Here is a 12910-nt window from a genome sequence, read left to right as displayed (position 1 = left end):
AATGAATATTTTCAATCTGAATTAGCTTATTTTAAAATTCTTTTATATTTGAATTGATAGGATCTGTTACTACTGAAACAGAGGAAGTATTATCCTCATCGAAAAGCAGCAATGATGTTGGCAGGAAGAGGGGAAGGAAGAAGAAGAGAATGGGATGAAGTAATATACCTATGTATGTATGGCTGGGTCAAACCATTTTAACAAACTGATTTCACAATTGGTGAGAGTTTTATAAATAATTATCCAGTCAAATGTTGTAGAAGATTTGAGCAAGTTATATATATGGTCATCTACATATGATTCATATACCTTGCCACCAACTTATTGTTTCCAATTGGTAAATTTGATTTGTTTTTTTAATCATAATATAGATTATAGACCATGTGATTTTTAATTTTCATATTAGTATATATAGATTATTTTCTGCATCTTGATTTAGATTATAGTGTGGTATAAACTTTTTGTTATCTTCTCTTAATACTCTCATCATATTATATATCATAACATATGATATCAAATACATGTCTCTTTTATACCAATAAAAAATACATAATTATCTATTAACTCAAATGCCATCTACTATAAGGATTATTTACATTAAATATTAGAGATGTTCCAATCTCTACAAAAAAAAAAATAATAAAAAAAAAAATACCATCTCTTTCCAACATTTACAACATACTTAATATTATTATTTGATATCTCATAATCTATTTCCCCATTCAATTCCAACTCACAATTATAAGTATATTTTTTTAGAATCTTAAATAATTTACATAGAGAAAAATATCATATTTTCTTCTAGATAGTTCACTTTGCTCTCTAATATATAATTTATGCAATTTTTTTTTAGAAACATAATAATAAAATTTTTACTTCAACACATCAACTAGCTCATTAATAAAAGTTAAAAATGCTTTTTAACACAAATTTGTATTAAAAATATTAACATTTACCAATTCATTGCATAAGAATTTAAATTATTATTAAAAGGTCTTGAATATAAAAAATAATAAAAAACTAAAACTTATATATATATATATATATAATAAATAATGTTAGGTAAAAAAATTATTTTACTTTTATAAAAAATATTTTAATAATTTTTATTTAAAATAATAAATAAATAATCTCAAGTAATTTAATAAATAAATATTATTTTATTAAATAATTTAATATTAAAAATTTTAATATATTATTATTTATCAATAATATTCTTATATAATTATTTTCATTAACATATTAAATAATATATATATATATATATATATATATATATATATATTATTTAAAGTATAGATTGACCATTTTTTCAAAATGAATGAAAATATTTAATTATTTTTTATTATATATAAATATATTTATTTAATATATGTATTTTTAAATATTATCATATATTTTTATTATTAAAATATAAAATTTATAATAAAATTTGAAACGTTTTAAAATATATTATTAAAAATATATTTTTATTTAATTTATATATATCTTATAATCAAGTTCACTAATCTTATTTACAAATTAATTATTTATAATAAAATAAAATAATAATTAGGTATTTAATATTATTATTTTAAATTACAAATATTTACAAAACAATACTGGAATATTTTCATGTTTTATAAATTATTAATTATTTTTAATTTTTTAAAACTTTATAATAATTAGTATTAATTTAATTTTAATAAATCTAATTTACCATTAATAAAATAAAGGAATATTATTAAAAATTATATAAATAAACTTAATAAAAACAATATATATATATATATATATATTAAAAATTATAATAAAAAAATTATTTAGAAATTTTTATTTTAAAATTAAATATAATTTATAGAAATTGTAGAAATAAATAAATTAATAATATAATTATAAGTTTTTACAAAATTATTTAACTATTAATGAAATTCAAGAGTACAAGATACATTATGATATAGATATGTAAATAAATTATCTTTAAAAAAAATTAAAATCAATTCCTAAACAATAATAGAATTTATACTCTATATTATATTATAAAATGTATATAATTAGTATTATAAATTAATATTTTTTTATTTTATTTGTTAAAGAAAGTAAATATAAAATTATAAAATACAATATTATTTATATAAAAAATATTTAATTAATTTTTATATAAGATAATAAAATAAAATGAAATGAAATGCGTATAGTAAATTTAATTTTATAAATAACTTTAATTTTATTAAATAATTCAATAATTAAAAATGTTAATATATTATTATTTATCCATAAATGTTTTTTTATATAATTATTTTCAATAACATATAATTATTTTTTATTATAAATAAATTTATTTTATATAAATATATTTGTATTTTTAAATATTATCATATATTTATATTATTAAAAAATCATATTTATAATTAAAAAAAACATTTTAAATAAAATATTTGTTTAAAATTTATTTTTAAAATTGAATTGAAATTAAAAATTTATAATTAAAAATAAAATGAAATATACAAATTTTAATTTTAAATTAAAATATCTCATTAACAAGTTTATTAATATTATTTAACAATCAATTATTTATAAAAAAGTATATTTGATTTATAATTTTTTTTATAAATTAGTAATTAATTTTATATTTTAAACCTTTATAATGATTAGTATTATTTTTAATATTTTTATTTTAATAATGAAATAATATTAAAAATTATAAGAAATAATTTTAATAAAAACAATATATATATATATATATATATATATATATATATATAATTGTAAAATATTATAATTAAAAGTTAGATTAGTAAATTTTATTTTATGTTTTATTTTAAAATTTGTAAGTATTAAATTTTGATATTCTCTAATTTACCAATAATATTATTATTTATAATAATATTTTAAAATTTTAAATTTAACCTAACCTAAAAAGAGATTAAAGATGAAATTAGAGTAGTTATTGTGATAATTAAACTCTAATTAAGAAAATTAAATAAAAATAAAAATGATAATTTGAAGTAAAAATATTGTATTTATTTTACCTAAATTAAACGTAAAAAGTGATTGAAATTATTTAATTATAATTTTAAACATAAATTATGTATAATTTATGAATTAAAACAATTAAATAAATAGGCTAAAATATCAAAAAAAAATCCCCCAAATTTTATTATGTTTTCAAATATATTTTTGTGTGTAATTTTTGGTGAAAAAAAACGCAAGAAAAAATTTAAAATTCAATTTCAAAGAACCATTTTATTATAAATAACACTTAATTGGGTGTGTGAAATAAAGTTACAGTAGAATCTGGCCATTAGACCTAGAAATCATTCAATGCCCATGAATCAACCACGCACCCCGTTGTAACGGAGCGCGCGTGCCTGGTCCATACAAAAACAACTAACGGGACACTGACACCTGTTAACCCAACCGCCCAAATGCGGACGGAACGTCACAAAACTCCAACAACTCAATTTATTTTTAAATAAAACGCGTCGTTTTGACCCTTCTTCTACGCTGATGCAAACGATCGTCGGAATCGCGACCGATGACCGACATTTGTTCCAAAAGCTTCAGCTCCGCCTACAGTTGATCTTATCCTCTAAATTTTTTTACCTACTTGCTCGTCTTATCCTCGCCTTCAATAACCCTATATCTAAAATGACCACCTTAGCCTAGAACTTCAAATCGACGAACTGAAGTTGAATTTGATCACCTCAACTAACCTAACTAGGGTATAAATACTCCCCAGCTACACTTCTACCAAATCATCAATTAATTAGCGCATATTATAGTCGAAATCGAAGATTCAAATTTCGGCAAAGAACTGGTTTTTGTGAAAATTATCTCCGACGATCAAACTTTTGATATAGGCTTCTAAAAAGATTCCAATACATCCTTGGAGTGTTCTCCAATCGTTGATATGCATCTAGATCCTTTGTAATTCGATTTGTAATTGAAAATTAGTTTTTACCAAGTTTGATCGGTTTGATCAATAATAGGGTTCAATTGTATAATTTCTTTGTTTAGAATGAATCCCTATATGTATGTTATACATGAACTTTCCGTTGAAAAAGAGATTTAATCAAATCAACCTTAAATTAAAAAATCAAAATTTTGAATTGAAAATCTGGATTTTTTTAAAATTCATGTTCTTGAGTTTTAATCTTGTTTTTTTTATTCAAATAGTTTATAAACATGTTAGGATGATTCCCGATCATGTTTGTTCAAAATGAAATTTTGAATTTGAATTTCATCTTCAAAAGTTGTTATAAAGCTTGAATAGTGTTCTTGTTTTGGTTATATTTGAATATATTCATCATTTTAAAAGTAATGGAACAAAAATCAGACATTAAAATGGCCTAATTAAAAAGATTCTAAATTTTGACCTAAAAATAGTTTTCATATGAATCATCTGCAACTTACATGAATCATGATCTGTATCAAAAATTATGGCTTCTGCATTTCTTAACCAAATTAAGAACACTCGGTCCCCGACGATCGAGTCTTGTAGGACTGGGACCGAGAAATAGGACCAAGAATCTTCGGTCCAGACCGAGACTAAGAACTGATGTTCTCGAGTCAAGACAAAGACCGAAGACCGGTGTTCTTGAGTTAGGACCGAGACTCAAGACCGATGTTCTTTAGAAAAGACTAACACATCCAACAAAGGTTTCAAACCTCGGACCGAGAGGTCTGACTTGGGACCGAGCCTCCTAGGTCCTCGATCGAGGAACCTAAACCTGGGACCGAGCCTCCCATGCCTAGAAGGACCTAATAACCTAATTTCAGGACCGAGTCTCCCAAACTCTAGGACCGAGCCCTCCGGTCCCTCGACTGAGTAGTCCAAGTTCGGGACCGAACCTCCTAAACCTAGGACCGAGTCCTCCAGATCCACAAACCCATACTCCTGAGCCCTGATTTAGACCACCCCGGTCTAGACCGAGCCCATCTGAGCCCAAATCGCCAAAATCAGACCAAAACCCTAGGACTCTAGTCCTAAGGCCTGTTTGGTTTCACTTTTCAAAATCCAAAATTATTTTTGTAATTTTAGAACCCTAATTCATTTTTAAATAATCCTAAAAGGTTTGAAAATGATATTAAAATATTTTCGTGATATTTCCTAAACGAATATCTTGGCTAAGGCCCCGTTTGGAATTTATTTTTAAATTCTAACACTTTTCTGATATTTTCAGGGTTTTACTTGACTTTATATCAACGCAATCGCATGTACGTCATTTTAAATAATTTTGTACAATTATTTATGTAATCCAAACATATCCTTGTTTAGAGCACAGACTACTAATTAAAAAATTAATAAATGTTATAAATAAAATAATTTATCATAGCCAGACTTTGTTTTAAATAAAATTGTCCCTTGACGGGTGCAAATGACATAGCGCGAAAACCCTTTTTCGAGCATAACCAAAAAACTGAATCCCTTATAGAAACTCTATTATAAGTATGTTTGTACACGTACACCATTTTACAGACTTTTTAAAACTATTTAGCAACTCTGTTATCAAATAAATAATTTTTAAATTAGTTATGTTTGATTAATTTAAATCGAGTTTTAACCAAATTAATTTTTGGCCCCTATATCATTAAAATTTGAATAAAATTAATTATTTTTATATGATTAATTTCTAAAGTTTCCAAGTACAACAGTCAAATGGGCTATAACCTATGGCAATGCGGCCTACATAGAGTTGGGCATCGTACATAAACGTTCGTATTTGACTCGGGCAAGTTGTGTTAGACTCTCAATCGTGTCTAAATCTTATGTGTGTCGTATCGTGTCTTGACCCACTCAAAATATTATGATTCACAGACTCTTTTGTGTCATGTTATTCGTGTTCACGAGTTTATTCGTGTCGTACTAACTCGTGTTTAAATTCGTGTTTCGTGTTATCCCGACTAAATTTTGTTATCGTGTCAACACAATCGTGTCTTAACACTCATGTTAATTATTTATTTATTTATATATATTAAATTATATTGTTAGTAAAACTTATAAAATATTATTATATTATCAAAGTTAAATTATTATCATATATTTTGTTTGAATGTTTTAATAATAATTAAAATTTAAAATAATTTAAAATTTTAAAAATAATATGTAAATTAATAAAAGTAATATTTGAGATAATTATTATGAGACTCAAATTTCTATTCATATAATTCATTTAATATTAATATTTTATGTTAATATTTTAGTATATTTAATTATAATTATATATATATTACATTTATAAAATTAAATAATTTATAAATTTAATAAAAATGTAAATATATTTAGAGAGACGTGACCATTTAATAATGTTAATGTAAAAGTGGATAGTTTGAGAAAGAAAATGGGAAAAAAAGTGGGAAAGGTGGGTAAAATTTATAAATATATATTATTATATTATTAAAATTAAAATTAAAATTAAAATTATTATCATATATTTATTATTTAATGTTTTAATAATAATTGAAATTATAAATAATTAAAAAATTAATAAGTAATTAATAAAATAATATCGAAGAGAATTATTAATAGACTCACATTTTTATTCATATAATTTATTTTTTATTTATATTTTATTTTAATTTATATTATTTAAGTTAATATTTTATTTTAATATTATATTTTAGTGTGTTTAATTTTAATTATAAATATTACATTTATGAAATTAAATAATTTATTAATTGAATAAAAATGTAATAGGTTTAGAGAATGTTAATGTGGGTAACTTAGGTCATTTGACTAATTGTGTTTATGTCGTTTCGTGTGTATACTCGTGCTCGTGTCGTGTCTATACTTGTGTCGTGTTCGTGTCGACTCGTAACCGTGTTTCGATCGTATAAACTCATAATCGTGTCGTGACCGTGTCGTATCGTGTCAACCCAAGACCCGAGTGAGATAATATCGTATTTTGTTGTTTTGTACAAATATTGTATTGGATCGTGTCAATTCGTATTTAGCTAACTCATTGCCCAACTCTAGGCCTACCCACCATAATTCATTGTTTGACGGGTCGACGACGGTCCAACCCCATCCCGGAGAAATATATATATATATATAGGGAAGGAAGGAGATAACTGATAATGAATTGGAAATGGGATTTGAGATATCTAAGTTTGATTTCTTCATAGGAGACGGTCACTACTCACTACCTTGAACTGAACGATCTTTTAAGCCCTTTATCATCATCATCATAACCTGCTCCAAGTTTAGATAGTACAAGCTCTCTAAGTATGTACTCTGACTATTACTTTGATTCATTGGGTTAGATTTGGATGATGTTTCTGTTAAACATGTCAAAAACGTGAAAACGTGTTAAACGTGTCAAAAACTTGAAAACGTGAAAACGTGTTAAATGTGACAAAAATGTGTTAAACTTATCAAAATGTGTTAAACGTACCAAAAACGTGTTAAACGTCCAAAAATGTTTAAAACGTGCCAAAACGTGTTAAACGTGTCAAAAACGTGTGAAAAATATGTTAAACGTGTTAAACATGTCAAAAATGTGTTAAACATGCCAAAACGTGTTGATCTTATCAAAACGTGTGAAAAACATGATAAATGTATTAAAAGTGTCAAAAACGTGTTAAATGTACCAAAAACGTGAAAACGTGTAAAAAAATGTGTTAAACGTGCCAAAACGTGAAAAATATGTTAAACGTGTCAAAAATGTATTGTATGTGTGAAAACGTGTTAAACATGCCAAAAACGTGTTTAACGTGCCAAAACGTGTTAAACGTGTGAAAAACATGTTAAACATATTAAACATGTCAAAAACGTGCCAAAAACGTGTCAAAACGTGTTAAACTTGTCAAAACGTGTGAAAAACATATTAAACATATTAAAAATTTCAAAAACATGAAAAACATGTTAAACGTGTGAAAATGTGTTTTAAGTGTGAAAACGTGTTTAACATGTTAAAAACGTGTTAAATATGTTAAAAACGTGTTTAAACGTGTCAAAAACGTGTTAAATGTGTAAAAAAAACGTGTTAAACGTATACAAAATGTGTTAAACGTGTCAATCGTGTCAAAAACGTGTTAAATGTGTTAAGCATGTCAAAAACGTATTAAACATGCCAAAAACGTAAAAACATATTTAAGAAGTTAACATTTTGAACCGATATTTAATTTTACAAACATAGGAATTGAAATTGAATTATAATTCTATTATTTTCCTAAAGGAATTGTAATTGAATTAAATTCTATAATTTTTCCGAACATAAGAATTGAATTGTATGTCAATTCTTAGAATTTGAATTAATTCAATGTCAATTCTTAGAATTTGAAATAGAATTCCAATTCCAAAATTCCAATTCCCTCTTATCAAACATACGTTAGATCATTCACTTTGCTCTCTAATTTATAATTTATACATTTTTGAAACATAATAATAAATTTTACTTCGGTTTCTAAAATTTGAAACACTAATAAATGTTGTTATCAAATTGATATACTACACATTATTTGTCATATTGCTATTAATTGTTTGTAATGAACATTGTGTTATCTCATGTAGAATTTTTTAACAAAAATATAACATAAATAAGAGTAAAATATATTTAAAATAATTAAAAAAATGTAACAAATCTTTTTATTAAAAAATATATTTAACATTTTAAATAAAAATATTTGGTTAAAAACAAATAATAAAAAATTTATTAATATAAAAGTTATCATTAAAACTGAATTGAAATTAAAAATTTAAAATAAAATAAATAAAATATCTCATTAACAAATTTATTAATATTATTTAAAAATTAATTATTTATAAAAAATAAAATAATAAATTGATATGTATTATTATAATTTTAAATTAAAAATATTTAAAGAATATATTTGATTTTTAATGTTATTATAAATTAATAATTTATTTTATTTTTTAAGCCTTTATAATAACTAGTATTAATTTTTAATATTTTAATTTTAATAAATAAATTATATTTAAAATTATAAGAAATCATTTTAATAATATATATATATATATATAATATTATAATTAAAAAGTTAGTTTAGAAATTTTTATTTTATGTTTTATTTATAAATTAAATATAATTTATCAAATATATATATAAAATTAATTAATAATATAATTAAAAGATTTATAAATTATTAATTCTATTAATTTTGAAAAGATAAAATTTATTTATTTTAAAAATATATAATTTATAAAAATACTGAGATTATATATTATATAAAAAAAATATAAAATAAATTAATAATATTATCTAATTTTTTTTATAAAAATTAAATTATTTTTATTATTTATTTTTTACAAAAATAATAAAATATTTTAAATATATTTTTATTTTATAAATAAATATTTATGATATATTTAGTTGTTTAAAACACACATTATTTAATAAATAAAAATATGTTTAAATAATATTTAAAATAGATATAATATTATAATATAAGTTTAAATATAATTTATCATAAATATATATATATATATATATATTAAATTAAAATATAATTACATAAAATTAATAATTTATAAAAAAAAAAATAATAATTTTTGTAATAGATTGGAAAGGTATGAATGATAATATATTTCTTTTTTTTCATTGAAAATAAGTTTAAAAAATTATTATTGGTAAAAGAATTTTAATTTTAATATAAATAATTAATTTTAATCATATTTTTAAATTTAAAGATATCTTGTTTAAATTAATATTGATTTAAAAAAACTAATGATTTATATAATACTATTTTATTTTTTATAAGTTAATTTTAAAATTTAGTAAAAACTATTTATAAAATATTAAATTTTAAATAAGTATTTGTGTTTGAAAATTTGTAAATATATAAAACTATGATATATTATAAATATTTTAGTAATTAAACTAATTAAAACTTGAATTATTTATTTTGTCAGACAAAAAAATTTAAATCATATATAGACTTATGCATGACTAATATTTATATATATATGTCTATAAAAAAATGGAATAATATTTTTTTTAATAGATAAATATCACAAAAAAAATACTAAAACAATTTTAAATAACAAGAATTTTACAAATTCTATCTATTTTCATAAATCCTTATTTCATAGAATGCCATAAAAAAAGTAAAACAATTCCAGAATATAAAACCCATTTCATTATTATCAATTACAGTTTTCCATTAATTTAATAGAATCGAATAAATTAAGAATAATAGATTTCTAATTGTTAGGTAATTATTGAGAAGACAAACATTCAAGAATTATGAATTTTGTATATGATGAGAGAATTTTATAATCCATAATTAGTAATGTTTTATTGGAAAATAATAGTAAACTAGTTGAGAAAAGCTTCCTATACCAATATAAAATAACTAAGAAATTCACAAATACAAACTAATTAATAGTATTATGATCTAAAACTCATAGAAGAATAATATGAAACCAAATTATGAAAATTCAGAATATATAACACTGTTGCAACCTGCAATAAACTCTGAAAAAGCATAACTTGAAAACCGATTAAACTGCGCTAGTTGTAATTAATTAAAATATTGAGAAAATTTCAATGATAAACAACTTTAGGTTGTGATGAAGGTGAGTCTGTAATATACTCAACCAAAAAATATGATAAATGATAAAGAGTTTATGATTTAATACAATGTTTGGGCTTCCTCTAATACGGGCTGACCCATTTGTGATTATTCCAATATATTAATTCAATGAAAGCAAAAATGGTTTAACTGAACCTAAGTTTCAAGCTATTTTGGTATATAAATTTTCAAAATGGCAAAACATAAAAAATAAAAAGTGGAATCATTTTACAAAAGAAATTTAACTAGATATGTTTTTTCAACATGATCTATACATTATATATATAAAAAAAAAATAATCCACTAATCACCTTTTCAGTTAATCTTTTAATCTATTTTATATCAAATATATACAAAATTAAAATAAATAAATATGGATTGTCATGGATTGATGCAATTTTATAGGTATTGTTACTATAAATTTGCTAATAATTTGTTATGATCTTTTATAAATAAGTAACAAATAATAAAAAGATATTTACCTTTTGTATATTGATTGACATTATTTTAGTATAAGAGAATTTCATGGTTTAATTGTTTTATTAAACATTTTCATTCCTTCTAAAAGAAAGATGTCTTAGAATACAAAAATTCACCATGAAAAGATTCACCCTTTTTAGGATTCATTCTTGTACTCTTAGTTAGTTTTCTAGGTAATTTATATTTGTAAGTTTTTTCTCTACAAGTCTTACTTAAAAAATAAAAAAAATGGATGAATTTTAAAAAGTAGGTATTATTGTTTAGTTACATATTTCTCACTATATTTTTTTTTAACATTTTGTGCTGATTTTTTGTTTTTTTGGGTAAGAAATTAATGTTTTTCAAAACAAGAATGAAGTGTTGTGGATGGTAAATGCAAAAATTGTAGAAATTTATGTGGGTCAACACCATTGTGATGTTTCAAGCTCTTTCCTTTGCAATGATAAATTTGAACATGTGACTAGAAGGGACTTGTGATATATGGAATTGTTTTATATCATTTTATTTTAGACTACATTTTATTTGGGATTTTTTTCAAGTTTACTTTTGTTTTGTTTTGTTATATATATATATATATATAATATATATATATATATTTAGTTTTTTAATTAAATGAGATTGATATTATTTAATTAGAATGTCTCCAAATATTTAAATAGAACCTTTTAACTATTGTTGGCACTATTTTCTTGTCTTGGAACAGATCTTATAATTCTATTTTCTCTCACTCACCGAAAGTATTATAGATTTTTTTAGTAGTAATTCATTTTTTAATTTCTCTTTGTTAGTGTTGTTCGAGTGAAGTTTGTGTAATGTTTTGTGTGTACTTATTTGTTTAATGCTTTATTAGTTATTATTTTTTGGGGTGAAATTCCTTTTATAATGTTTTCAAAAACAAAATTATGATTAACAATGACATGTAAGGACCATGACATGAAATGAAATGAAATGGTTCTTACAAATAAACATGTATTTATTTTTTAAAAGAGAAACAATTAAATGTAATTAATAATATTATTAATTACTTTAGGTCAAGATTTTGACCGTGTTTATAAATAAATATATGTTCTGTAAAGGATTCTTTGAATATTCAATGATTTAAAACTTTCTATAATGAAGTAAAACAAAACAGCAGTCTTTTGTGCTGTATAATCAATCATATCTCACTTTAAAGAAAATCAAGTGTTTTGTGAACTTTTCCTTTTTTAATATTGGAAAAAGGCCCATGTTCTCCCCCCTACAAAAGGTATGAACCTAAGACCTAATTAAAACTATGATAACTAAATTAGATTATTTATCTTAATTTTAATAGAAAATTATTAATATTTAAAAAATATATATATTTAAGAAGTTAAATAAAAAATAATAATAACCTTCTGACGGGGAGAAGTAAAATCTTTCTATACTTTTATATAACAACCAATAAAGACTTGAGAGATACAAGTGTTTCTATTATTTTAGGAATCTAGTTCAATTTATTTTTCATTTTCTTTTAGGGTAAATTCATGACAACATTGTCATAATTTATATTTAAATTTGTTGATTAGATGTGGTAAACCAAAGACAATGATACATTAAGAAGCAATGCTATAAAAGAATTTTTACTTTTACTTTTATTTTTATTTGAATTATATGTTATATTAAAAAAAATATAATAATTTTGTATTAATTAAATTAATTAAAAGTAATCTAGTTTAACTAATTAAATATTTTAACATTGCATTATTAAGGTGGTTACTGTTTCAAATCATGTAAGTATTTAAGGGGCCCAATGGTGGTGGGGGCTAGGCGGTGATTGCTTAGCTCGCCTCACCTTAGGATCGACTTGCTCGTAATGACTTTAATTTCGGATGATTCGTCAAATTATATGCTGTCTTGTAAGATGTAACTATGAATCACATAGTGATTTTTATTT

This window comes from Impatiens glandulifera, chromosome 3 (genome assembly GCF_907164915.1).
Source record: "Impatiens glandulifera chromosome 3, dImpGla2.1, whole genome shotgun sequence".
Lineage (NCBI taxonomy): Eukaryota > Viridiplantae > Streptophyta > Magnoliopsida > Ericales > Balsaminaceae > Impatiens > Impatiens glandulifera.
The sequence above is the reverse complement of the archived record's forward strand: the minus strand, read 5'-3'. Positions refer to the sequence as shown.